Consider the following 26570-nt stretch of genomic DNA (forward strand, 5'->3'; position numbering starts at 1 on the left):
AAATTAATAACCAAAATTGTTTATATCTCCTTTATGATCCAGCTTTCATGAGCATATAGAGATTATATTACAAACTCAAAAACCAACTGGGACTCTAGACTCCCAACCATCTCCTTTATCTAACTCTTAAACCAAGCCTATATTTCTTCTGCCCTAAATCATCCAAAGTGGCACACTGAACAACCAGAGACTACCCATGTTGCCCAGAGCCTGATGTTATTCAACCTACCCAATCCTAAGCATTTCCCTTGCCCTGCCTTGTCTTTCCCATGAAAAACACAATAAAGGCTCTGGTCATGCTCTGCCCCCCACTCTTACTTTTGCTTGTAGACAAAACCTAGTGCTTCTCCAGTGTGGCCCTGCACACTATGTCATACTCCCTTCCCTTAGAAAATGTAAATGATAAATTCTTCTTTCAAAGGTAATTATCTCTTTGTCTGTTACCTTCTCATACCTAATTGAAACAAATTCCAGGATACAAATTTTAGAACAGAAGCCCAAGTCATATAAATCTGAAGAACTGTCCAGATACAGGACAAGTGTTCCAAAGATTTTGTATAGCCACAAATATGAAAAATAACCAGTATTATCTCATTTGTAAATGAGATCATTATATTAGTATAAAGTTTTCAGTTAATTAAATTTAGTAAGAGAAATTATAGCAAAATCCAATTTAGGAAAACCACCAATAGGTCCTTTATTTTTTTTTAAAGATTTTATTTATTTATTCATGAGAGACACAGAGAGAGAGGCAGAGACACAGGCAGAGGAAGAAACAGGCTCCATGCAGAGAGCCTGATGTGGGACTTGATCCCGGGTTTCCAGGATCATGCCCTGGGCTGAAAGCGACGCTAAACCACTGAGCCACCAGAGCTGGCCACCAATAGGTCCTTTAAAGTTGTCATTGATTTTGAGATAGCCACAAATCTGTGATGCTGACTAAAAACCCACTAAGAAATTCACAATGGGGGCACTTAGGTGGCTCAGTGGTTGAACCCCTGCCTTTGGCTCAGGTGTGATCCTGGGGTCCTGGGATTGAGTTCTGCATGGGGCTCCCTGCTGCCTATGTCACTGCCTGCTTCTCCCTCTGCCTATGTCTCTGCCTCTCTCTCTATCTCTCATAAATAAATAAATAAATAAATAAATAAAATCTCTCAGATTAAAAAAAAAAAGAAATTCATGGAGAAATGTGAACTCTTTTGCATATGCATCAGGTTTTAAAGTACCTTAATCTAAGAGCTATGGGAAGACATAGCATTCTCTCTTAATCTCTGTTAATAAAACACTCTTCACCTGATGAAACTTAAGAGTAGTATAATTAAAAGATTTTAAATGATATCATGATTCAGAGTTATCTGGTGAAATAATTATGCAGATTTGTGTATGTAAAACAAAATTACAGAATCATAAAATCAGAGAATCTAAAGATGCCTACCCAGTGTAGGAATCCACTTAGTGACATCTTTGAAAGGCAGTAGTACAGATTCTGTTGCAATATTTTCAAAGGCAGAGATTTTTTTTTAAAGGCAGAGAATTTTTGAAGGCCATTTATCCCACTGTGGAGCAGTTCTAATGACTACAAAATAGTCCCTAACACTGAGTTTAAATTTTCCTCCCTTTAACTACCACCTACTGCTTCTGGTTTTGTTTTCCTAACCCCATAATTATGTCTGTCCATCAGGTAAATCTTCAACTATTTGAAAACAGTTTGTATGTGATCACCTTATACCTTAGTTCTTTATGCTAAATATCAACAGTTCCTTAACACCTTCTAGAACATACAATGGTTCTAGAGCTCTCATGAGCTTGATGATCCACCTCTGAATGACTTTTAATCTGTAAATATTTCCTAACAAATTAAATTCTCACAATTCAGATTTATACTCTGGTGATCAATCACCAGGTGATCAATCGAGGATACAATGGGAGACCATCTGTGATCCATACCTGTAAGCATGAACATCACCCCCTATTGACACATATAGGTCTTACGAAACCCTAAAGTCACTTTAACTAATTGCCCAAGGTATTTGCAAGGTTCAGTCACATCCCATTAAAACACAAGACTAGGGGCACCTGGGTGGCTCAGTAGTTGAGCATCTGCCTTTGGTTCAGAGTAGGATCCCAGGGTTATGGTATCTCTCGCATCAAGCTCTCCACAGGGAGCTTGCTTCTCCCCCTGGTATGTCTCTGCCTCTTTCTCTGTGTCTTACATGAATAAATAAATAAAATCTTTTTAAAAACATAAAAATAAAAAATAAAATAAAATAAAATAAAGCACAAGGCTAAATGAATGACAACGAAGCTAGTAAATTTATCAAAATAGGAAAAGAGTTTAAGATTCTTGTTCCCTGTGAATCAAGTTTCTCTTCAATTGTTAACGTCTCCCTTTCACTTGTTCATCAATCAGTGGTTTATATTCCAAAACACAGCTAGGGGTTGACTTAAAGCTTCTCAGTCTAGAATTTCTGAAATTGAACTCATCTTCTCATTTGGAAAACTGGGATGGGGTGGTCTTTCAGGTCTCCCATTCTTAGAGATGATTCTGCAAGCAGAATGACCACTTTATTCAACCTCCTAACCTGTTAGTTGTGTAGGGGCTGAGAAATGAGAATCGGAAAACAGGTCTCCTTCTTTTTATATTTTTACGATGTGAACTTTGCCCTACCCAGTTTGTTTTTTTTTTTAAAGAAATGAGCTTTTATTTATTTTTATTTTTATTTATTTATGATAGTCACACACAGAGAAAGAGAGAGAGGCAGAGACACAGGCAGAGGGAGAAGCAGGCTCCACGCACCGGGAGCCCGACGTGGGATTCCATCCCGGGTCTCCAGGATCGCGCCCTGGGCCAAAGGCAGGCGCCAAACCGCTGCGCCACCCAGGGATCCCTGCCCTACCCAGTTTGAAGATGACTCAACTTACTGGGAAAGGCACACCCACAAAGTGGCTAAACTATGAGTCTCTTTCCTCTGTCATGTAAGTTATATCACATCATCTCATCCAGGACTAGCACCGGGATGGGATGAAAGTTCTCTTTCAATCCTTATCATTTTTATTAATCAGAAATCAGGTGAAAAAGATCTGCTGAATCTGGAATTTTAAAAAGACTTCTTAATATTCTTATAAATCTATCTCTAATTACTCCTATTGTTCAATGGTTTTAATGTATTTACATTGAAAAGGGGGGAGTCCATATTCAATTAAAATGCTGATCAAGAAATTCATTTATTTTCTGTAAACCAGAGGACATCACTCATAGTTTTCTTAAAACATCTTTGTCCTGTAACTGTGTTAGTAAAAGAAAATGCCTTTATTTTGGTGACATTTCTTTCACATGAACCTATGATTAACTTTCTGAAATAAGAAAAGAAAATCTTTTTATTCCAGACATAAAAATACAAAATTGTTATTTTTTTGTATATTTTTTATTGGAGTTCGATTTGCCAACATATAGCATGAGACCCAATGTACATCAGGTCAAGTGCCCCCATCAGTGGCCGTCACCCAGTCACCCCATCCCCCCACCCACCTCCCCTTCCATTACCCCTTTGTTCATTCCCCAGAGTAGGGAGTCTCTCATGTTCTGTCTCCCTCTCTGATTTTTCCCACTCATTTTCCCACCTTTCCCCTATAATCACTTTCATGACTTTTTATATTCCTGTATGAATGAAACCATATGATTATTGTCCTCTGATTGACTTACTTCATTCAGCATAATACCCTCTAGTTCTATCCATGTCAAAGCAAATGGTGGGTATGTGTCATTTCTGATGGCTGAGTAATATTCCATTGTATACATAAAGACCACATCTTCTTTATCCATTCATCTGTCGAAGGACATCGTGGCTCTTTCCACCATTTGGCTATTATGGACATTGCTGCTATGAACATCGGGGTGCAGGTGTCTTGGTTTTTCACTGCATCTGTATCTTTGGGGTAAATCCCCAGTAGTGCAATTGCTGGATCATACGGTAGCTCTATTTTTAACTGTTTGAGGAACCTCCACACAGTTTTCCAGAGTAGCTGCAGCAGTTCACATTCCCACCAACAGTGCAAGAGGGTTCCCCTATCTCCACATCCTCTCCAACATTTGTTGTTTCCTGTCTTGTTAATTTTCCCCATTCTCACTGGTGTGAGATGGTATCTCATTGTGGTTTTGGTTTGTATTTCCCTGATGGCCAGTGATGCAGAGCATTTCCTCATGTGCTTGTTGGCCATGTCTATGTCTTCCTCTGTGAAATTTCTATTCATGTCTTCTGCTCATATCATGATTTGGTTTGTTTCTTTGGTGTTGAGTTTAATAAGTTCTTTATAGATCTTGGATACTAGCCCTTTATCTGATATGTCATTTGCAAATATCTTCTCCCATTCTGTAGGTTGTCTTTGAGTTTTGTTGACTGTTTCTTTTGCTATGCAGAGGCTTTGCACCCAAAAGCATGAGATACCTAGGAATGAACCTAACCAAAGAGGTAAAGGACCTATACCCTAAAAACTACAGAACACTTCTGAAAGCAATTGAGGAAGACACAAAGAGATGGAAAAATATTCCATCCTCATGGATTGGAAGAATTAATATTGTGAAAATGTCAATGCTACCCAGGGCAATTTACCCATTCAATGCAATCCTTATCAAAATACCATGAACTTTCTTTAGAGAGTTGGAACAAATAATCTTAAGATTTGTGTGGAATCAGAAAAGACTGCAAATAGCCAGGGGAATATTGGAAAAGAAAACCATGGCCAGGGGCATCACAATGCCAGATTTCAGGTTGTACTACAAAGCTGTGGTCATCAAGACAGTGTGGTACTGGCACAGAAACAGACACACAGATCAATGGAACAGAATAGAGAACCCAGAAATGGGCTCTCAACTCTATGGTCAATTAATTTTCTACAAAGAAGAAAGACTATCCACTGGAAAAAGGACAGTCTCTTCAATAAATGGTGCTGGGAAAAATTGGACAGCCACATGCAGAAGAATGAAACTGGACCATTCTCTTACACCATACACAAAGATAAACTCAAAATGGTTGAAAGATCTAAATGTGAGACAAGATTCCATCAAAATCCTAGAGGAGAACACAGGCAACACCCTTTTTGAACTTGGCCACAGCAACTTCTTGCAAGATACATCTATGAAGGCAAAGGGAAACAAAAGCAAAAATGAACTATTGGGACTTAATCAAGATTTTTTTTATGTATATTCAATGGATTGCTATTGTTAAAATAACCAAATTAGGCCCAAGACAGAATTGTTCATGCTATGCTCCATGTCAGCAAACTAAAAATTAACTAACTTTTTACGTTTGGCTCTCACAGAAAAGGAAGGACCTGATCAAGCATTCAGTGTCTGCCCGCTCAGCACACATCACCTTGACCTGAATCCCAGACTTCCTTTTGTTCCACATAAGGGAAGCAACCCTGCCTTAACCAATCAGCAAATGATGGTATAACTTCTTTGTTCCTGCTCACTTTTGACTTTTATAAAAACCTCTCACTTTATACAACTCTTTGAAACTCCTTTTTGTTTTTTAGACTAGATTCTTCCTGATTCATGAATCACTAAATAAAAGCCAACAATATCAGTAAATTGTAGAAAAATTTATATTACACTAAATCATTTCTATAGATAAAAATAATAAAAGTAAATTTGTAAAGCTCTAAAAAAATCATAAAAATCTTAGATAATTTCTATTTCTAATTACCAAGATTAATTATGCTTTGTTCTACTTAACTTTTTAAGTACTTAAACCCCAGCCAGCATAAACTACCAAAAGCTAGATGAAATGGAATCACCTTATACAGAAATGCTATAATAGTAATCCCAACTTTCTAAACCTTAATAAAAGTATGGTAGGAAAACTTTGGTTGATTTCTTTTTAAAATTAGTCATCTGTTTAACGTGGATAATTTAGGTTTTTAAGGGAAATTTCTTAAAAATACTCTACTGGATTATTTCTAATGTTATAAAAATAACAAACCCGTTTTCTCAAGGGTAATAGAAAAATGAAATCCCCTTTCATTCCACCACCAAGAAATGTCCACTTTTACTGTTTTGGGCAATAACTTTAAATACACAGCATTCAGGACATTAATACCCTTTCTTTGCCCATGACAGATAGTGATGATTAATCATGGTATTACAAACCAGTGATCATAGTATTTGCCTATGTATAGAACTCAATCCAATCAATATTTATGTATATTTCCATTATTTGTATATAGTACTATACAACATATTTGGGGTTTTTTTTTGTTTTAAATTTCCTACTTAAGAAGTCAAGGATATATCCCTCGGATATGAAGGTTTTGTATAGCACCACTTCAAAAGAAAGCTTAATATTCAATTCTACACTTCATTGTGGGAAGCCTCCTAAATATTTTATGTTATAAATAAGTCCATGAGGAACATCCTTGAAGCACATGTACATGTGATGTGGAAATCATTTTCATTAAAATATTTCTAATATGTACTGCTAAATTATTAGAAGGTTTTTTGAAATATCTTTTTGTTTGAAATATTGAAAGTCTGTGAGAAATGACTGCTTCTTACAAAGTTAGTTCCTAGAATCTTCTCCAATCCTATTTAAAGGTTTCTCTGAGGCAGGAAACCCAGTAGCTTTGTTTTGCCAAGAGTTAACGCTCTTCTATAATTAAAATTGCAAAAGGTATCCACCCTAAAAAGAAAAAAAATAGTTAGTGGCAAAAACTTCCTTTCTAGCTAGATGAGTCAAAAATGAAGACTAAAGAAGAGACTGGGACATTCCAGTAAAAGAATTTATAAATAGGAATCCTAGAATTCCACACCTGTGCATACTAATAAATGTTAACAATATTCATTCAACTTTGTAAAGAGTAAAATGTAGACAGATTTAGGGAAACCATACTTGAATATAGTGTTTTAATCTTTTGTGTTTAACCAGGTAACCAGTGACAGCTTCAGTTACCCAGCTCCTATTATGCAAATGAAACTGAAGCCAGAAGTTGTGCACCTGTGCTTGCCTCTGGACTTAATATTTCTAATGAGTTCGTAAATCCTGTTCTACAGACAAGCCTGTGAGATTGCTCAACTCGGATTACAGTAGAGCAGGTGAAAAGCTTTTCAAACGGAGACAATACTTTCAAGGAATTCAATAAGGCATAGTATACATAAGGTTTAGACATTGTCGGATGGGAAACAGACACAACAAAAGTATGGTAAATTATTAAGATGTTTGTTAGTACTGGGATGCCTGGCCCAGTGACACTAAAGAAATGAGAAGAAAAAGGGAAAGAACACTTCACTATTCACAAGGTTTCTCCTCGTGGGAGGTCCTTTGTACTCTCTTGGCAGCTGCACTTGATGCCACTCTATAAGACCTGTGGTCCCTTTAGCTCTGTGTAGTTTCCTTCCTGCTTTATAAACAATGTGTTCAACTCACACTTAATTTGCAAAATTTTTCACTGTGTTCGCCAAACAACATACAGAGCTCTGAATATCAGCGGAAATAATAGCTACAATATTGATAATAGCAGTTAACATGTAATTAGCTCTTAACATGTATCAGACATAGGCTACGGGATTTCAGGGGATTTATAAAATGTACCTATACTATGTCATTTAATCCTGGGAAGAAACTAGTGAGAAAGTAATTATTAATCTTATTTTACAGATGAGGAAACTGAGGCTTAGCTGGATTAGCCAACTGGCCCAAGACCACACAATGACTAAGGGACACGGAAAGAGACAATCCTAACTCTACCCAACAGTACTGAGGGTTGAGCAAGATAAATATACTTTTCTAATCTATGTGCCAGAATGTGGCAATGACATGAACAAAAGCCAGGACATTTACAAGGGACTAATGACTATTTTTAATACCATGTTCTCTTCTGACAATCTTTTTCCCAACATTTAGCAATAAGTATCTAGAAAACTCTCATTTTCCCTTATGCTAAGTTCTATTATTTAACAAATATAAGTATTTAACTTATATAAGAGACCGAACTAATGGTCACCAGAGGGGAGGCTGGTGAGGGGAGGGGTGAAATAGGTGACAGGGATTAAAGTGGACACTTAACCAAGATGAGCACTGAGTAATGAAGAGGATTAGCTGAATCACTATATTGTACACATGAAACTAACAGAACACTGTATGTTAACTCTATCGGAATTAAAATAAAAAACTAAATGCTCAAATGATATTTTAAAATATCTCAGATCTAAGTAGGTAGAAGAAAAAAGGCAATAGGAGAAAGCGTCATGTCACCTTTGTCTCAAAGAATCTTTCCTAGAACCTTACCAGGAAATTTGTGCACCTCTGCTTGCTTCTTGCAATGGCCAGAATTGGGTCACATGGCCACATCTAGTTGTAAGAGAGGCTAGTAACATATTTTTTAGCTGAGCACACCATCACCGTGAATCACAGCAGAGATCTATCTTTAATGAAAAATAGAATTGATATTAAATAGGTCACTATCAGTTGACTATCAGTCTCATACACTAGTCTTTCTGATTTTTCTCTGTAAATTTTGAAAGATGACAAAAACTATAATTATTATAATTATAAATTGGAAAACTGTATCAGCTACAGGTGGTGCCTAATTTCCTGGGATGTGACAGTTGAAAACAAATATTTGAGCCAAGAGCTAAAATATTAAAAACTAGTAAAATTAACAAGCCCTTGGTTTCACATTTAAGAAACATTTAAAATTATGCTCTAAGCATTAAAAAATGTATAAACTCAAGTATAAAGGTAAAACTTTTTAAAAATTTGATTTCTTTCCCTCACATTTCACATCCATTTTTTGAAAGCTCCCTTCAAAGTATGTCTGGAATCTGGCTGGAGCTTTCTACATCCACCCTTTCACTATCATGGCCCATGCCATCCTCATCTCTTGCCTAGATTATAAAACTAGTCTTCTAACTGGTCTCCCCACTTCCCCTTTGCCTTTCAAAACAACCACTACAGTCATGCTTTCAAAATGTAAATCTTTTTATTTGCCTTACTTTAAGTCATCTAAAAGATCCTAATCTTTTTTCAGAAGCAAATTTCAAGTTTGTATATTGACACAAAAGGCTGCTGTCTACCCACAGGCCACAGATCTTGAATCTCACTTCCTATCAGCTCCCTAACTTACTCACTCTAGCCACTCCTTGAAGCACATGTTTCCCTCTGCACTTGCTTCCACTCCCTGGAGCACTTTCTCCCCAAATGTGCTTTGCTGTCTTCTTCACTTCTTCTTAACCTTATCAATTAGGCATTGCCTGACATGCTATGAAAAACGACAGCACATCCTCTCTTCTCTAGTGCATTGGACCTACCTTTCCAGCTTTCTTTTCCTCCACTGCCTTTACTACTGTGTAGCACACAATACATGTCTTGTCACTCATTTATGGTCTCTCTTCTCTCTACAGAGTAACCTCCATGAAAGCTGGGACTTAACTTTTGTTAACTGCTGAATCCCTGTCTGTGGAACATTGCTGGCATGTAGGAGATACTCAATAAAAATTTATCGAATGACTTGATGGACATCATTATTTAAATAAAAAAAAAAAACAGGAAAAGCCTTATAGTTCAGAAATAGCAAAAGACACACACACACACACACACACACACACATACAAAGCAAACCAAAAAAATTGGATTATGGCTTAATTAAATGATTCTCTCTTTTGAATGTGATTTCTACAAATGATAGCTTCCAGAAAATATCCTCTTGGTAGCAGGGTACCCAAATTATTTTAAAGTACCTTAAAATCATTTCACTTGACTGTTTCAGGAAGTATCTGTATCTTATACAAAAATACAGATGGTCTCCAGCTTATGATAGTTGGACTTAATATTTTCAGCTTTACAATGGTGGAAAAGCAAATTACATTCAATGGAAACCATACTTTTTGTTTTTTTACTCATACTTTGAATTTGTATCTCTTCCCAGGCTAGCAATATGCGGTACAATACTCTCATGATGCTGGGCAGGAGCAGTTAGCAACAGCCATGTGATAATCCCCAAGGTAAATAACTGATACCCATACAATCATTCTGTTTTTCATTTTGACTATTCTATAAATTACAAGAGATAGCAACACTTTAGTAAAAATTAGGTTTTGTGTTAGATGATTCTGAGCAACTGTAGGCTAATGGAAGTATTCTGAGCACATTTAAGGTAGGCTAGGCTAAGCTCTGTTGTTCAGTAGGGCAGGTTATTAAATTCATTTGGACTTACTATATTTTCAATTTACAATGGGTTTGTCTGGACATAACCCCATCATAAGTCATGGAAGATCTGCAAATACTATTTCTGAAAAGAATCTCCAATATTTACAGAGTATATTTGAAACTCTGCATTTCAAATTTTGAAATACTATAATCACAGTCACAGATATATTTTCAAAATATTTTTGTGATGTCATTATAACTACATTCCAAAGCAAACATCTGGAAGTTCAAATTCCTTGCATACTTCATATAAATATTTTTACCCACTAGTTGAATGTGTGATCTGCTCGGCTAACTCACATGCATCTTAAAAATTAGTATTTATAGTCTATAGGGAAAAATATTTCAGCTTAAGTGACTGATACAATTTCTTCCCTCAAGTCACATTCATTTTTTTCTCCATGTCTTCAAACACTGTTTTCAAAACAAGAGGTTAAGTGTTTTACTTTTTAAAATTTTTTTAGGTTAAGTGTTTTAAAATTTTGTACTGTATTACAAAAAGGAAAATATGCTATCATTTTAATATAGTTAATTTGTGTATATTTCACTTGCTTCCTTTGGGTCTATAAGTCTGCTCTATTATCTCCTGGGTATGAAGAGGTCAGTGCAATACTCCCTTTGCCCCACTAGGTTCTTAAAACTTCCATTTGCCAAGAAAAGGTAGGCATTGTATCTAAATAGTTAGAAAGCACAGGTGAACAATGAGTTCTTACCTTCATTCTATGCAACCAGAAAAGAAAAAAAAAAAACTAAATATAACAGCTCTAAAATAGTTCTTTAAAACAATTCTCTGAGAAAATTCAGGATAAAAACGTGTTTTTCTTAGCCACTGAGAGGACTGGATTTCAATGATTAATCCGTATCAGTGAGACTCAAAAGCAAATTAACTCTACTTGAAATAAGCAAAACTATCATTGCAGATGGCCAGGAAATAAACAAGCCAACACATACAATAGCATTTAGTACTTTTTGGAAAATCTGTATTATGCTAAGCTAATGTTTAGAGAATAAGGACACAATTCATCTTATATGATGCAGTACACTCTAAAAATGAACCAGTCGCAAAAGACCAGACATAAGAACACATGGTCAGAGAGAGGCGCAGGTGACTGACGGGAGCCTGAAGAACCCACCAAGAGAGAAGAAGAAAGGCAAGCTGCCCCCAGATCACAGAAAGTCTGAGAATCACTGAAATGTTTCAATGAGCTTTTAGGAAGATTGTTTTGGCTACATGTGGTGAGCAGATGGCAATTTTGCTTTCTAAAGGCAAGCAAAGAAACTCGTGGGAGTAACCCAGTTCCATGCCCTGAAATAAGTGCGTAAAGAATGATGATCTCGGGGATCACTAGATGGCTCAGCGGTTTGGCGCCTGCCTTCGGCCGGGGGCATGATCCTGGAGTCCCAGGATCGAGTCCCACATCGGGCTCCCTGCGTGGAGCTTGCTTTTCCCTCTGCCTGTGTCTCTGTCTCTCTCTGTGTGTCTCTCATGAATGGATAAATAAAATCTTTTTTTTTTTTTGGATAAATAAAATCTTAAAAAAATAAAATAAAGATAAAATAAGATAAAGAGATCTCACTTGAGATCAATACGGTAGAAAATGGTAGGACTTGGGAATTGTTTGGGTAGACCCAGAAAGGAGAAAAAATGGTAAAATAACAGAAGGATATTACCTTCTTTCATGGGACACAGAGCAGATGGTGATGCCATTCACTGAAATTTAAATACCAGAAGAGTGAGACGTGGAGAGAATTGAGTTTAGTTTAGAATATATTGTCTTAGAGACTCCCATAAGGTATTCAAGGTTAAAATCCAGGAAGAACCCTTGTCTCTTCTCATCCAGTCCACAAGCAAATCCTATTGGCTCTAACTTCAAAATATATCCAGAATCTGACCTGACCACTTCTCACCATTTCCTCTGTTCTGATCCTAGTCCAAGCCACCACATCTGTCTCTGGGATTACTGCACAGTCTTCTAAATTGGCCTTCTTGCTTACTCCCTTGTCCCTTCACAATTGATTTTCAATATAGCAGTCAGAGTGATACTTTTAAACTTAAGTCAGATTGTGTCATTAGCATGGCCTGTAATGTCATCCTCACTCCCGCACTCTTGCAGCTCTGACTTTGCCCCCCTCACTGTGCTCCTTGCCATTCCTCAAGCAAGCCAAGCATTCTCCCATCCCAGGGCTTCCTTACATTTTCCTCCCTCTGTCTGGAACCCTCTGTGCAGGATATCTGCATAGCTTGTTCCTATATTCACTTATAAGGGATGTCTTCCCACATAAACCTGTCCTGAACATATCTACAATATCACTTTCTAGTCATTTAATTATCCTCATTTTACTTTATAATACTAGTACTACCTGAAATTGTATTATGCATTTGTGTATTGATTGCCTTTATGACACAAATAAAATGAAATGGAATGAAAAATGTGTGAAAAAAATTAGTCTCTTTGATCACTATTTCCATCACTTAGAAAAATTCCTGGTACATAGTAGGTGTGTGGAAAAATATATTTTGAATGAATTCAAGATGAGATATTCAATAGCCAGTGGATATATGAACATGAAAAGATCCTAGTCAACCCGAATAGATTTGGAGGTTCCTAGATACAGTAATGAAGAACATGAGAGCAAATGTTTCCCTAGTATTTAAGTGCCTGACAACAGCAGGAGAAAGCTACTAATACATAAAAGTCTCCCAAATCTGAATGTTGGGGTTCTACCTTTCTCATATAGGTTTTGTTCTCATATTTGTTTGATTCTTTTCAAGTTTCCACATACTGCTAACAAAAGCAATTGAAAGAAGCCACAGAGACCTAATAAATTCTGAAAAAGAGGGGTCACACGAGACAAGGAGAAAGTAATGGCTGGAAGGGCAGAGTGAGACGGGGCATGTGCTGTCAGTGAAAAGGAAAACCAAACAGACCAGACCTGCTAGGGCAGCAGATAAGGGAAATAGTAATCATTCTGTGAAAGAAATGGGGAATGGCCTAATAATAATTCTACCTTCAACCTCTGATTCTGACTTTGCATACTGTCCTCTAACCAGCAGAAAGTCAGCAAGGGCTTTTATAAAAGGTAGCAAGTGATGGAAGTGGTATTTTAGGAAGACTAAAAAGGCCCTATGCTTTCTTTCTTTCTTTTGCTTCATTTCCAATACCTACAGGCACACAGACATTGTAAGGAAAGATGCAGGAAATAGAAAAAGGTCACAGATAAATTCTTATAATATCCTCCTGTCTCTTTCTAGCTTGATTTATCATGAAAACTGCTTCCAATATGAATTGGATATTTTTTTACAGAAACAAATGTTACTGTGAAAATTAAAAATTCTTACTAGAAAGTGCTCAGTGATTTTAGGTCAAACAAGCATGATATGGCACTGAGGAGCACATTTCTGAGCAGTGATGATAAGTTTATGCAAAGAGCAATTAACAGTTTCTAATATTTCCTGATTACGCTTGGCATGATCCAGGTACTCTGAAAAAGCAGTTGTGTGCATTATCTCATTTTATCTTCATAATAATAGATGACGTAGATACCAGCTTTGAGAAAAATGTAGCTTGAAAATTTAAGTAACTGCTCTAAGGTCACAGAGCTGGTGTCTTGTTCTCATCCACTACACTTCACAAAGACATGGAAAAAGTTCAAAACACTTTTTGCTGAATTAATTGTAACATCTTAAAATAAAAGCCTTATCTATGTGTTTATTCAAGAGCTAGATATTAGGCTCTTAGAATGTGCACAGTGCTAGACGGGGCACTAAAAAACATATAAAACATGATGTAATAAAAGAACTAAGTCAATCCATTCTGCTTCTATATCAGTTAGTTGACTAGTTTTCATTAGAATCACAGCATATGCTTTATGAATTGTAGAATAATCTTATTTATGGAAATAAGAGGACCAAACACAGGAATTAAATAATGGAAATACCTCATTTGACTTGAATTTATAATGTGAAAGTATAGGGCGGGTACAGATATAAAAAATCTACACTCACTAAAAACCATTAGGATATTTAAAAGGTTTTACTTCCATTTTCATTGCTAGGACAAAGTGATGCTGAGGATGATACATAGATTTTTAAATTAAATTTTTTCTTTATTAAGTATCCATTAGAAATATGTCACTAGTCTCTACAGATTTATGATGTTGATTTAATATGTATTAGTAGAATTTGCATAAAATATTCTTTTTAACTGGGTTTTGGAAAGATTTGGGGTCTTAAGACAAAAGAGAATTATTTTTCACTTTGACCTTATGTTTTTTATATAATGAATTTTCTGCTTTTTGTGCCAAAAAGTCATCTTTCAAGCTACTTTCCAAATGAATACATTTTCTTAATTTATTGATCAAAATTGCTGCACTATTAATCTCAGTTGAAGTTTGCTGAGTATTTAATTGAAGCCTTGTGAAAATCTGTCTTAGTCAGTTTGGGTGGCTATAACAAAACACCATGGACTGGGTATCTTATAAATAAAAGACATGTATTTTTCACAGTTCTGGATGCTGGAAATCCAAGATCAAGGCACCAGCATGGTTATGTTCTCTGGACAAGAGCCCTCTTCCTGGTCATAGCTGGTGTCTTCCCTCTGTATCTTCACATGGTGAAAGGAGCCCAGGATCTCTATGGAGCTTCTTTTAGAAGGCACTAATTCCATCCACGAAGACTCCAGTTTCCTCAATTTATCAACTCGCAAAGGCCCCACCTCCTAATAACATCATGCTTGGGTTTTAGGACTTCAACATATGAATTTTGCGGACACAACATCCAAACCATGGGATCCCTGGGTGGCGCAGCAGTTTGGCGCCTGCCTTTGGCCCAGGGCGCGATCCTGGAGATCCGGGATCGAATCCCACGTCGGGCTCCCGGTGCATGGAGCCTGCTTCTCCCTCTGCCTGTGTCTCTGCCTCTCTCTCTCTCTCTCTCTGTGACTATCATAAATAAATAAAAATTAAAAAGAAATCCAAACCATAGCAGACTCCAAACAGAGGATCCAACTAAGCTACACCCAGACTCTTGACCCACAGAAATTGCACAGTACATAACTGTTAAATAGTGAATATATGTAACTATTCCTATTTTAGAACCAGTCAATATTAGAAACCAAACTTAAAGTATCCATATCTATTATATGACTACAATTTCTGAAGTATCTCTTTGATCAATTATTCATCTACTAAGAGAGAGAGAGAGAGAGAGAGAGGTGATAGATAAATACGTATTATGTGCTAGGAATAATGCTTCATGCTGAGGCCAAATAGTAAGCAAAACCAGACATAGTCTTGCCTTTGTAAACTTTATCATCTAGTGGTAGAGAGAGAAACTATTCAATTCAATATATACTCACTTATAACAAGGGGACCACTATAAACTCTAAGAGAAGAAACTTATCCTAAGGGGAGTTCACATTCATAGAGGTCAAAAAGTTTCCCTGGGTGAAGATGAGTAATAAGATCTTTTTAGGTTAAGGAAGGAAATACATACAGAGACTTTGTAAATTCTGATAAGCTCCACATTTTGTGGAGCTTTTGAAGGCCCTTGAAAAAAACTAAGCAAGAATGGGACATGAACTTATTTGCATTCCAAGGAGATCACCTTGGCTATGTAGTAGAGAATGGATTAGAGAAGGCCAGATTGGATACAGACAAACTCATTAAAGAAGATACTGCAACAATCAAGGTAAATTATGATGACACAATAAAGATAGAAAAGGTGACAGAATGTAATAGAAATGAATAAACATGCTAAGATGAGAATCACAGATGTTGGTGATGCACTGGTTTTCTACTACGGCAGTAACATGCTAAGATGACCCACAATAAGTCATGCTTTTATATAATCTACTTTCCTTGAGTACAGGTAAAATTTATGACTTGCTTCTAACCAACAGAATATGGCAAAAGTAATGGGATTTCACTCTTTATTACATTATGTCATAGAAGATAGTCTTAACAAACTGAAAAGGAGGGATTCCTTTTGACAGCCTTGAAGAAGCAAATGCCATAATGAAAACTGCTTATAGAGAGGGCCAGGTGGTAGAGAACTGTAGGCAGCCTCTAGAGCCTGAGGACAGTCTCCACACAATAATCAGCAAACAGCCAGGGTCCTCAGTCATACAGCCACAAGGAAATGAATTTTACTAAGAACCAAAAAGACCCTAAAGTATATTCTTCTCTAGTCAAGCCCTCAGATGAGAGTAAAGCCCTGCTGACACCCTGACTGCTGCTTTATGGGATCCTCAGCAGATGAACCAACTAAGCTGTGTCCGGACCCACAGAAACTATCACATAATAAATGTGTGCTGCTCTAAGCTGCTATATTTGTGGTAATTTGTTATATGACAATAGTACATATAGATAAAGGGAGATGATACCTAGGTTCTGGCTTGCATAACCAGTGTGGGTCAATTAATGAACAAGTAATGATAAACATGCAAGTTTAGAGGCAGGGGTTCCACAGTGAGTTTTGCTTTGGGCATGTTGAATTTGAAGTTCCTCAAGATACATAAAAGGCATGCCAATTAGACAATTATATTTATGGGGCTGGAGCGCAAGAGATGCCTCAGGTTAGGTCAGTAGTGATTTTGCTCCTCGGGAACATTTAACAATGTCTAGAAACATTTTTTTTTAATTGTCACAACTGAGGGTTATTACTGAGGTTGAGTGGGAGAAGCCAAGAAGTTGCCAAACATTCCATAATACACAAGACAGATCTCCTTACCTGCCCCCAAACTCACAAAATTTCAATAATGTTAAGGCTGATAAACTGAACTAGATAATTAATTTATACATTTTTGTGTAGATGATGTATGTATGAGTAGGTGGGCATGGATTAAACTGTCTAGACAAAAGCATAGTAAAAAGTCAAGACAATTTAGAATTGAGCCTTGAGCCTTCAGGAAGGTCAACATTTTATGGGTAGGTAGAGAAAGATCAACCCAAAGATGGAATTGCAAGGAAAGTAGAAGAAAAAGGACTATATTACACAAAAGTTTGAGTTCTTCCAAAACTTGTCTTAGGTTCTTCCCTTCTAGGCTGTACTTTCCTTCAATGAGCTCATCCACTATTGAGTTTCAAAAGAATTGAGTATTCCAGGGTTAATCCCAAACCTTGGCTGTTATAAAACTCAGTAGTGCATGATTTGATTCCTATTACTATGTTCTCAGACACCTGTGGATTAGTATGAAAAAATCACCCAAGTTGATTTCAGTCCTTAATTGGGAAGAGATTTATGTATGCATCTACAAGCCAAGGAACATCAAAGGATTGCTGGCCACCATCAGAAATTAGGGGAGAGGCATATAACAGATTCTCCCTCAGACCCCTCAGAAGGAATTAACACTACCAATATTTTAATTTCAGCTTTCTATCCTTCAAAACTGTGAGACAAAAAAATTCCGTTGTTTTAAGTCATTCAATATATGGTACTTTGTTAAGACAGCCCCCTAAGGAAACAAATAAAGGAGGTCAGAGCAGTGTTTTGGAAGAGTGGAATTAGGGAAATGTATTAAAGATGCATAGGAGAAAATACGTTCTGGAGATATTTATGATATAATATTGGCAGATGTTGGTAATTGACCAGAGATTGTGAATGGGGTTATGGAAAGAGTCCAGGATGACTTCTGGTTCTTAAGGGAGACATGGGTGAACCCAAATGATAAATAAATATTGAAGAATCTACTTCAAGGGCGACATGAGTTCATTTTTTCAAAGGATTTAAATAATAAAGTAAAGGAAAAGATAGGGGATTCAAAAAATAAATTATGGGAACACTGGGCAAGTGATAGGTGTCTAGTAGTTATCCATCCAGGGGCAAGTGATCATCAGTGAGAGTCTTAATATCCTCAAGTTCTCAGCAAACAGGCGCCAATCTCTACTGGGAAAGCTTAATGTGTTCTGGTGAGAAACAAGCCTCAGGGTCCTAGGGCTGTCTATGTCCAGATATAGACAACTGAGGGCTCATCCTTTCATATACAAGGTTGAGCTCACTCCAGCCTTAAGAGTCAGGGTTCTTTGGCCACATAAAGGAGAACCTCAAATTGGGAGAAATGAAAACTGAAAAGAATATCAGCATAGCACTTTAGCTTTTAATCTGTTCTGTTCTTCTTCAAAGTTATACTTTTCTTTCCATGACCCCAAGATTCTTCACTTGCTACATACCATAAGTGAATACTACAAAAAGCATTAGATCCCGAGATGTTAAATTTCCAAGATGTTTGTCTTGAATTAATACTGGCATTTAAGTATTATATAAAAGTCTTTGAAACCTAAAGTGATAGTGAGGGAGAGATTTTTGGATAAGAGTTGCTAAGACCTGGCAGTCTGCAGCTCATATACTGGAAGTCAAAACTACTCTATCTACTTAAAAAGCTCTTCATACTTATACTTTCCTTCCTCCAACTCCTATTACTTCCTGTGCTGGCTTTAAGTCTCATTTTAATACATTTATATTAATCTAATTTCTGCTATTGACTGTAAACTCCTTGAGGACTGAAAATAGGTCATCTATAACTCTATTTTTGGCCCCCCAAAATAGCACAGTGCTCTGAAAAAGCTGACATTTATTAAAGGTTTGTTGAATGAATGGATTAGTTTTCAAGGTTACTCAGTCTAATAAGTAAAAGACTCCATCAGCAAAGTATCTGGTGTCTTACCTGTTTTGGATTAATTTCAGCTACTTCGACAGTGACTTAGGGCATTCCTTGCAGTTTGCTTAAAATGATAAATAGTCTGTGGTTTAAATACCATAACTGGTATTTTTATCATTCTCTCTTTTGAAAATTTTGTGTCATGTCAGGCAAGATAGATTTTCATTGTATGAGCATAAATTACAATACAGATAATATAGATTGGTTCTAGGTGTGATAAAAAAAAAACAGAACTGCAAATGACATTTAAAATCTTAGGTCCACATTCTGCAATCACTAGATTATGGAATTTTTTTCCCTCTGAATGTATTGTATCACTTATTCATTCATTCTATTTACCTGTTATTTCAGGAAAAGTTTTTAAAGTGGTAAAATAGCTTCAATATTTCATTTAAATAATTTACCATTTTCAGAAAAGTATATAAAATATTTGGCACAGAACAAGAAATTTTATGCATATTAAAATAAAACCATTCTCTTACTTTTGTCATAGACAAAGATTACATGTGATAGAATTAAAGTATAAAAATATTACTTTCATATAATAGAAATAGAAACCACTGCGATTTAAATCAAATAGTAAAATATTCAAGTGAACATCAATTTTGCGATAGTCACATAAGGCTTAAAATAAAATTTATCTTTTATTGTGTCTAAGGAAGATCTGCACCCAATCTGACATCATGTGGTGAAAGTTTTACCTAAAGCAATATGTACAAGAGACTGTTTTTTTTTTTTTTGTCAGTGTAATCCTTAAGGAATGAATCTAAAATCTCCATCATTTCAGTTCTTAATATGTAACTTTTTTGTATTATTTGTAATTTTCAAGTGATCCTAAGATTCTCTTTTATCTATATATTTGGTGTCATGGCAAAAGCTTTCTCTATTTCTTTCTCTCCTTTCATAATTCCTTTTTTTCATTAACTGATGGAAAACTTAAATTGGTGGCTCACTCTTCATATGCATAGCCCTCTATGGTATATGTTTTCATAGAAGTCACAGTCCTAGATCCATTTTATCTTTATTTTTTACCCATTTTCATTCCTTTTTTTTTAGTTTTTTTATTGGAGTTCAATTTGCCAACATACAGCATAATACCCAGTGCTCATCCCGCCAAGTGCCCCCCTCAGTGCCCATCACCCAGTCACCCCAACCCCCCCGGGCCCACCTCCTCTTCCACTACCCCTTGTTCATTTCCCAGAGTTAGGTGTCTCTCATGTTTTGTCACCCTCACTGATATTTTCACTCATTTTCTCTCCTTTCCCTTTATTCTCTTTCACTAATTTTTATATTCCCCAAATGAATGAGACCATATAATGTTTGTCCTTTTCTGATTGACTTATTTCACTCAGCATAATACCCTCCAGGTCCCTCCACATCGAAGCAAATAGAGGGTATTTGTCGTTTCTAATGGCTGAGTAATATTCCATTGTATTCTTGTTTCTAATTTATATTTGCTTGTTAAAAGGTGCCTTAAATCATTAGTGGAATAAGTTAGAATATAATTAATTCATAATTTTTAAAAGCCAAGAGAAAGTCTCCTTAAATGTGCAGAGATATAGCTGTAGTTTTAATTTTTTAAAACTTATCTTTGACTATTCTATCTTTTAAGTTACTTTTTTTAAAGTAGTATGCTTGGGGAATTTTACACTAGCCCAACCACGAATGGCTGAGTAGACAAAGACGACTGAGGTCTCACCTTCTCCTTTACAAGGCTGACCTCAGTACCTGAAGGTTTGCATGTCCTGAAGGTAATGTTTAATAATGATACCTTGGATTTTTTCCCACTTCTATTGGGACATAACTGACATATAACATTGTATAAAGTCAAGTTGTGAAAGATGTTGATTTGATATGCTTATACTTTGCAAAATGATCAACACTGTGGCCTTAACCAACACCTCCATTGCATCACATAATTACCATTACCCTTTTGTAATGAAAACATTTAAGATTTAGTTTCTTAGCAACTCTCAAGTATATAATACAGTATTATTAACTATAGTTATGAGGGTGTACATTATATTCCTGGAACTCATTCATCTTTTAACTGTAAGTCTACATTCTTTGACCAATATCTCCTCATTTCTCCCACCTTCCAGCCTCTGGTAACCACCATTCTATTCACTGCTTCTTTACTTCTGGCATTTTAAAATTCCACATATAAGTGATACCATATAGTATTTGTTTTTTTATCTCTGATTTATTTCAATTAGCATAATGCCCTCAAGGTCCATCCATCTTGTCCCAAGTGACAGAACTTCCTTTCTTCTCATGGCTGAATAATAATAATAATAATAATCCTCTTTATCCATTTATCTATTGATGGAAACAGGTTATTTCCATATCTTGGCTTAATTAATTAATTAATATGGGAGTGCAGATATCTCACTGAAATCCTGTTTTCTTCTCCTTTGGGTACATACACAGAAATGGAATGCTGAATCATACAGTAGTTCTATATTTAATTTTTTATGGAACTTCTATGCTGTTTTCCATGGTAAATGAATTAGTTTACATTCCCGTCAACAGTACACAAAGGTTGCCTTTGCTCCACATTCTTGTTAACATTTATTATTTCTTGTCTTTGATAATAGCCATTCTAATAGCCTTAAGGTGATATCTTATTATGGTTTTGATGTACATTTCCCTGATGATTATTGATGTTGAGCACCTTTTCATGTATCTGTATGACTTTCTGGGAAAAATGTCTATTTCGAACTTCTGCCCATTTTTTAAAGTCAGATTGTTTAGTTTATTATTATTCTTGAGTTAAGTTCTTTATATATTTTGAATGTTTCCCCCTTATTAGATATATGATTAGCAAATAATTTTCCATTCCAAAGGTTACTTTTTCATTTTATGGATGGCTTCTTTCGCTGTGAGAAGCTTTTTAGTGTGATATAGCACCACTTATTAATTTTGCCTTAATTGCTTGTGCTTTTGGTGTCGTGTGTAAAAAAAAAAAAGTGTGAGGGAGATTTTTCCCCATGTTTTCTGCTAGCAGTTTGGTAGTATCAGGTGCTATATTTAAGTCTTTAAGCCATTTCCAGTTAATTTTTGTGATGGTGCAACGTAGGGATCCAATTCCATTCTCTTCATATGGTGACATATGAAGTTTCCCAACACCATTTGTTAAGGAGACTATCCTTTCTTCAATGACAACTTCTGGCTCCTTTGTGAGGTATTAGTTGGCTGTATATCTGAGGGTGAATTTCTAGACCCACTGTTCCATTCTATTGGTCTATGTGTCTGTTTTTATGCCAATACTATATTGTTTTAATTAATTGTACCTTTGTATAGTTTATTTTTTAATAATAAATATATTTTTTATTGGTGTTCAACTTGCCAACATACAGAATAACACCCAGTGCTCATCCCATCAAGTGCCCCCCTCAGTGCCCGTCACCCATTCACCCCACCCCCCGCCCTCCTCCCCTTCCACCACCCCTAGTTCGTTTCCCAGAGTTAGGAGTCTTCATGTTCTGTCTCCCTTTATATTTCCTACCCATTTCTTCTCCCTTCCCTTCTATTCCCTTTCACTATTATTTATGTTCCCCAAATGAATGAGAACATATAATGTTTCTCGTTCTCGGATTGACTTATTTCACTCAGCATAATAGCCTCCAGTTCCATCTACATTGAAGCAAATGGTGGGTATTTGTCATTTCTAATGGCTGAGGAATATTCCATTGTATACATAAACCACATCTTCTTTATCCATTCATCTTTCGATGGACACAGAGGCTCCTACCACAGTTTGGCTATTGTGGATATTGCTGCTAGAAACATCGGGGGGCAGGTGTCCCGGCCTTTCATTGCATCTGTATCTTTGGGGTAAATCCCCAACAGTGCAATTGCTGGGTCGTAGGGCAGGTCTATTTTAACCCTTTGAGGAACCTCCACACAGTTTTCCAGAGTGGCTGCACCAGTTCACATTCCCACCAACAGTGTAAGAGGGTTCCCTTTTCTCCACATCCTCTCCAACATTTGTGGTCTCCTGCCTTGTTAATTTTCCCCATTCACACTGCTGTGAGGTAGTATCTCATTGTGGTTTGGATTTGTATTTCCCTGATGGCAAGTGATGCAGAGCATATTCTCATGTGCGTGTTGGCCATGTCTATGTCTTCCTCTGTGAGATTTCTGTTCATGTCTTTTGCCCATTTCATGATTGGATTGTTTGTTTCTTTGGTGTTGAGTTTCATAAGTTCTTTATAGATCTTGGAAACTAGCCCTTTATCTGATACGTCATTTGCAAATCTCTTCTCCCATTCTGTAGGTTGTCTTTGAGTTTTGTTGACTGTATCCTTTGCTGTGCAAAAGCTTCTTATCTTGACGAAGTCCCAATAGTTCATTTTTGCTTTTGTTTCTTTTGCCTTCGTGGATGCATCTTGCAAGAAGTTCCTGTGGCTGAGTTCCAAAAGGGTGTTGCCTGTGTTCTCTTCTAGAACTTTGATGGAATCTTGTCTCACATTTAGATCTTTCATCCATTTTGAGTATATCTCTGTGTATGGTGCAAGAGAGTGGTCTAGTTTCATTATTCTGCATGTGGATGTCCAATTTTCCCAGCACCATTTATTGAAGAGACTGTCTTTCTTCCAATGGATAGTCTTTCCTCCTTTATCGACTATTAGTTGACCATAAAGTTGAGGGTCCACTTCTGGGTTCTCTATTCTGTTCCATTGATCTATGTGTCTGTTTTTGTGCCAGTACCACACTGTCTTGATGACCACAGCTTGGTAGTACAACCTGAAATCTGGCATTGTGATGCCCCCAGATATGGTATTCTTTTGTAAAATTCCCCTGGCTATTCGGGGTCATTTCTGATTCCACACAAATCTTAAAATAATTTGTTCTAACTCTCTGAAGAAAGTCCATGGTTTTTTAATAAGGATTGCATTAAACGTGTAAATTGCCCTGGGTAACATTGACATTTTCACAATATTAATTCTGCCAATCCATGAGCATGGAATATTTTTCCATCTCTCTGTGTCTTCCTCAATTTCTTTCAGAAGTGTTCTATAGTTTTCAGGGTATAGATCCTTTACATCTTTGGTTAGGTTTATTCCTAGGTATCTTATGCTTTTGGGTGCAATTGTCAATGGGATTGACTCCTTAATTTCTCTTTCTTCAGTCTCATTGTTAGTCTATAGAAATGCCACTGACTCTGGGCATTGATTTTGTATCCTGCCACGCTACCAAATTGCTGTATGAGTTCTAGCAATCTTGGGGTGGCAGGAGGCTTTTGGGTTTTCTATGTAGAGTATCATGTCATCGGCGAAGAGGGAGAGTTTGACTTCTTCTTTGCCAATGTTAATGCCTTTAATGTCTTTTTGTTGTCTGATTGCTGAGGCTAGGACTTCCAGTACTATGTTGAAGAGCAGTGGTGAGAGTGGACATTCCTGTCTTGTTCCTGATCTTAGGGGAAAGGCTCCCAGTGCTTCCCCATTGAGAATGATATTTGCTGTGGGTTTTTCGTAGATGGCTTTTAAGATGCTGAGGAATGTTCCCTCTATTCCTACACTCTGAAGAGTTTTGATCAGGAATGGATGCTGTATTTTCTCAAATGCTTTCTCTGTATCTAATGAGAGGATCATATGGTTCTTGGTTTTTCTCTTGCTGATAGGATGAATCACATTGATTGTTTTACGAGTGTTGAACCAGCCTTGTGTCCCGGGGATAAATCCTACTTGGTCATGGTGAATAATTTTCTTAATGTACTGTTGGATCCCAATGGCTAGTATCTTGGGGAGAATTTTTGCATCCATGTTCATCAGGGATATTGGTCTATAATTCTCCTTTTTAGTGGGGTCTTTGCCTGGTTTTGGAATTAAGGTGATACTGGCCTCACAGCATGAATTTGTAAGTACTCCATCTCTTTCTATCTTTCCAAACAGCTTTAGTAGAATAGGTATGGTTTCTTCTTTAAACGTTTGATAGAATTCCCCAGAGAAGCCATCTGGCCCTGGACTTTTGTGTCTTGGGAGGTTTTTGATGACTGCTTCAATTTTCTCCCTGGTTATTGGCCTGTTCAGGTTTTCTATTTCTTCCTAATCCAGTTTTGGTAATTTGTGGCTTTCTAGATATGCGTCCATTTCTTCTAGATTGCCTAATTTATTGGCGTATAGCTGTTCATAATATGTTTTTAAAATCGTTTGTATTTCCTTGGTGTTGGTAGTGATCTCTCCTTTCTCATTCATGATTTTATTAATTAGAGTCTTTTCTCTTTTGTTTTTAATAAGACTGGCTAATGGTTTATCTATCTTATTAATTCTTTCAAAGAACCAACTCCTGGTTTTGTTGATCTTGCAACAGTTCTTCTGGTCTCGATTTCGTTGAGTTCTGCTCGAATCTTTATTAACTCTTTTCTTCTACTGGGTGTAGGATCTATTTGCTGTTTTTTCTCTAGCTCCTTTAGGTGTAAGGTTAGCTTTTGTATTTGAGTTCTTTCCAGTTTTTGGATGGATGCTTGTATTGCGATGTATTTTTCCTCCTCAGGACTGCTTTTGCTGTATCCCAAAGATTTTGAATGGTTACATCTTCATTCTCATTAGTTTCCCTGAATCTTTTTAATTCTTCCTTAATTTCCTGGTTGACCCTTCCATCTTTTAGCAGGATGGTCCTTAACCTCCACGTGTTTGAGGTCCTTCCAAACTCCTTGTTGTGATTTAGTTCTAATTTCAAGGCATTATGGTCTGAGAATATGCAGGGGACGATCCCAATCTTTTGGTATCAGTTCAGACCCAATTTGTGACCCAGTATGTGCTCTATTCTGGAGAAAGTTCCATGTGCACTTGAGAAGAATGTGTATTCAGTTGAGTTTGGATGTAAAGTTCTGTAGATATCTGTGAAATCCATCTGGTCCACTGTATCATTTAGAGCTCTCGTTTCTTTGGAGATGTTGTGTTTGGAAGACCTATCGAGTGTAGAAAGCGCTAGACTGAAGTCACCAAGTCTAAGTGTATTATTATCTAAGTATATCTTAAATTTGGTTATTAATTGATTGATATAATTGGCAGCTCCCACATTCGGGGCATATATATTGAGGATTGTTAAGTTCTCTTGTTGGATAGGTCCCTCTTCATCTCTCACTACAGTCTTCAGGGTGAATTTTAGTTTATCTGATATAAGGATGGCTACCCCTGCTTTCTTTTGAGGACCATTTGAATGGTAAATGGTTCTCCAACCTTTTATTTTCAGGCTGTAGGTGTCCTTCTGTCTAAAATGAGTCTCTTGTAAATAACAAATAGATGGGTCCTGCTTTTTTATCCAGTCTGAAACCCTGCGCCTTTTGATGGGGTCATTAAACCCATTCACGTTCAGAGGTATTATTGAAAGATATGAGTTTAGTGTCATCATGATATCTATTCAGTCCCTGTTTTTGTGGATTGTTCCATTGGACTTCTTCTTAAAGGGGAATTTTGAGAGTCCCCCTTAAAATTTCTTGCAGAGCTGGTTTGGAGGTCACATATTCTTTCAGTTCCTGCCTGTCTTGGAAGCTCTTTATCTCTCCTTCCATTCTGAATGAGAGCCTTGCTGGATAAAGTATTCTTGGTGGCATGTTTTCCTCATTTAGGACCCTGAATATATCCTGCCAGCCCTTTCTGGCCTGCCAGGTCTCTGTGGAGAGGTCTGCTGTTACCCTAATACTCCTCCCCATAAAAGTCAGGGATTTCTTGTCTCTTGCTGCTTTAAGGATCTTCTCTTTATC

At 36.8% G+C, this 26570-nt stretch overlaps 1 protein-coding gene and 1 long non-coding RNA gene across 8 annotated transcripts in view; one reads left to right on the plus strand and one right to left on the minus strand.

Annotated features, from left to right (window-relative positions):
• The window catches only part of CFAP299 (cilia and flagella associated protein 299), a 581386-nt gene that overhangs the window by 379805 nt on the left and 175011 nt on the right, over positions 1-26570 (minus strand). The window lies entirely within an intron of this gene.
• On the plus strand, positions 1811-14996 carry LOC111093683. 2 transcript variants are annotated; one of them, XR_005382913.1, is made up of 3 exons: positions 1811-1949; positions 9922-9997; positions 14709-14996. It is a non-coding gene; the product is annotated as an uncharacterized LOC111093683 (long non-coding RNA). The 2 variants fall into 2 exon arrangements; XR_005382914.1 differs by lacking the exon at positions 1811-1949 and adding an exon at positions 6930-7090.

This window comes from Canis lupus, chromosome 32 (genome assembly GCF_011100685.1).
Source record: "Canis lupus familiaris isolate Mischka breed German Shepherd chromosome 32, alternate assembly UU_Cfam_GSD_1.0, whole genome shotgun sequence".
Lineage (NCBI taxonomy): Eukaryota > Metazoa > Chordata > Mammalia > Carnivora > Canidae > Canis > Canis lupus.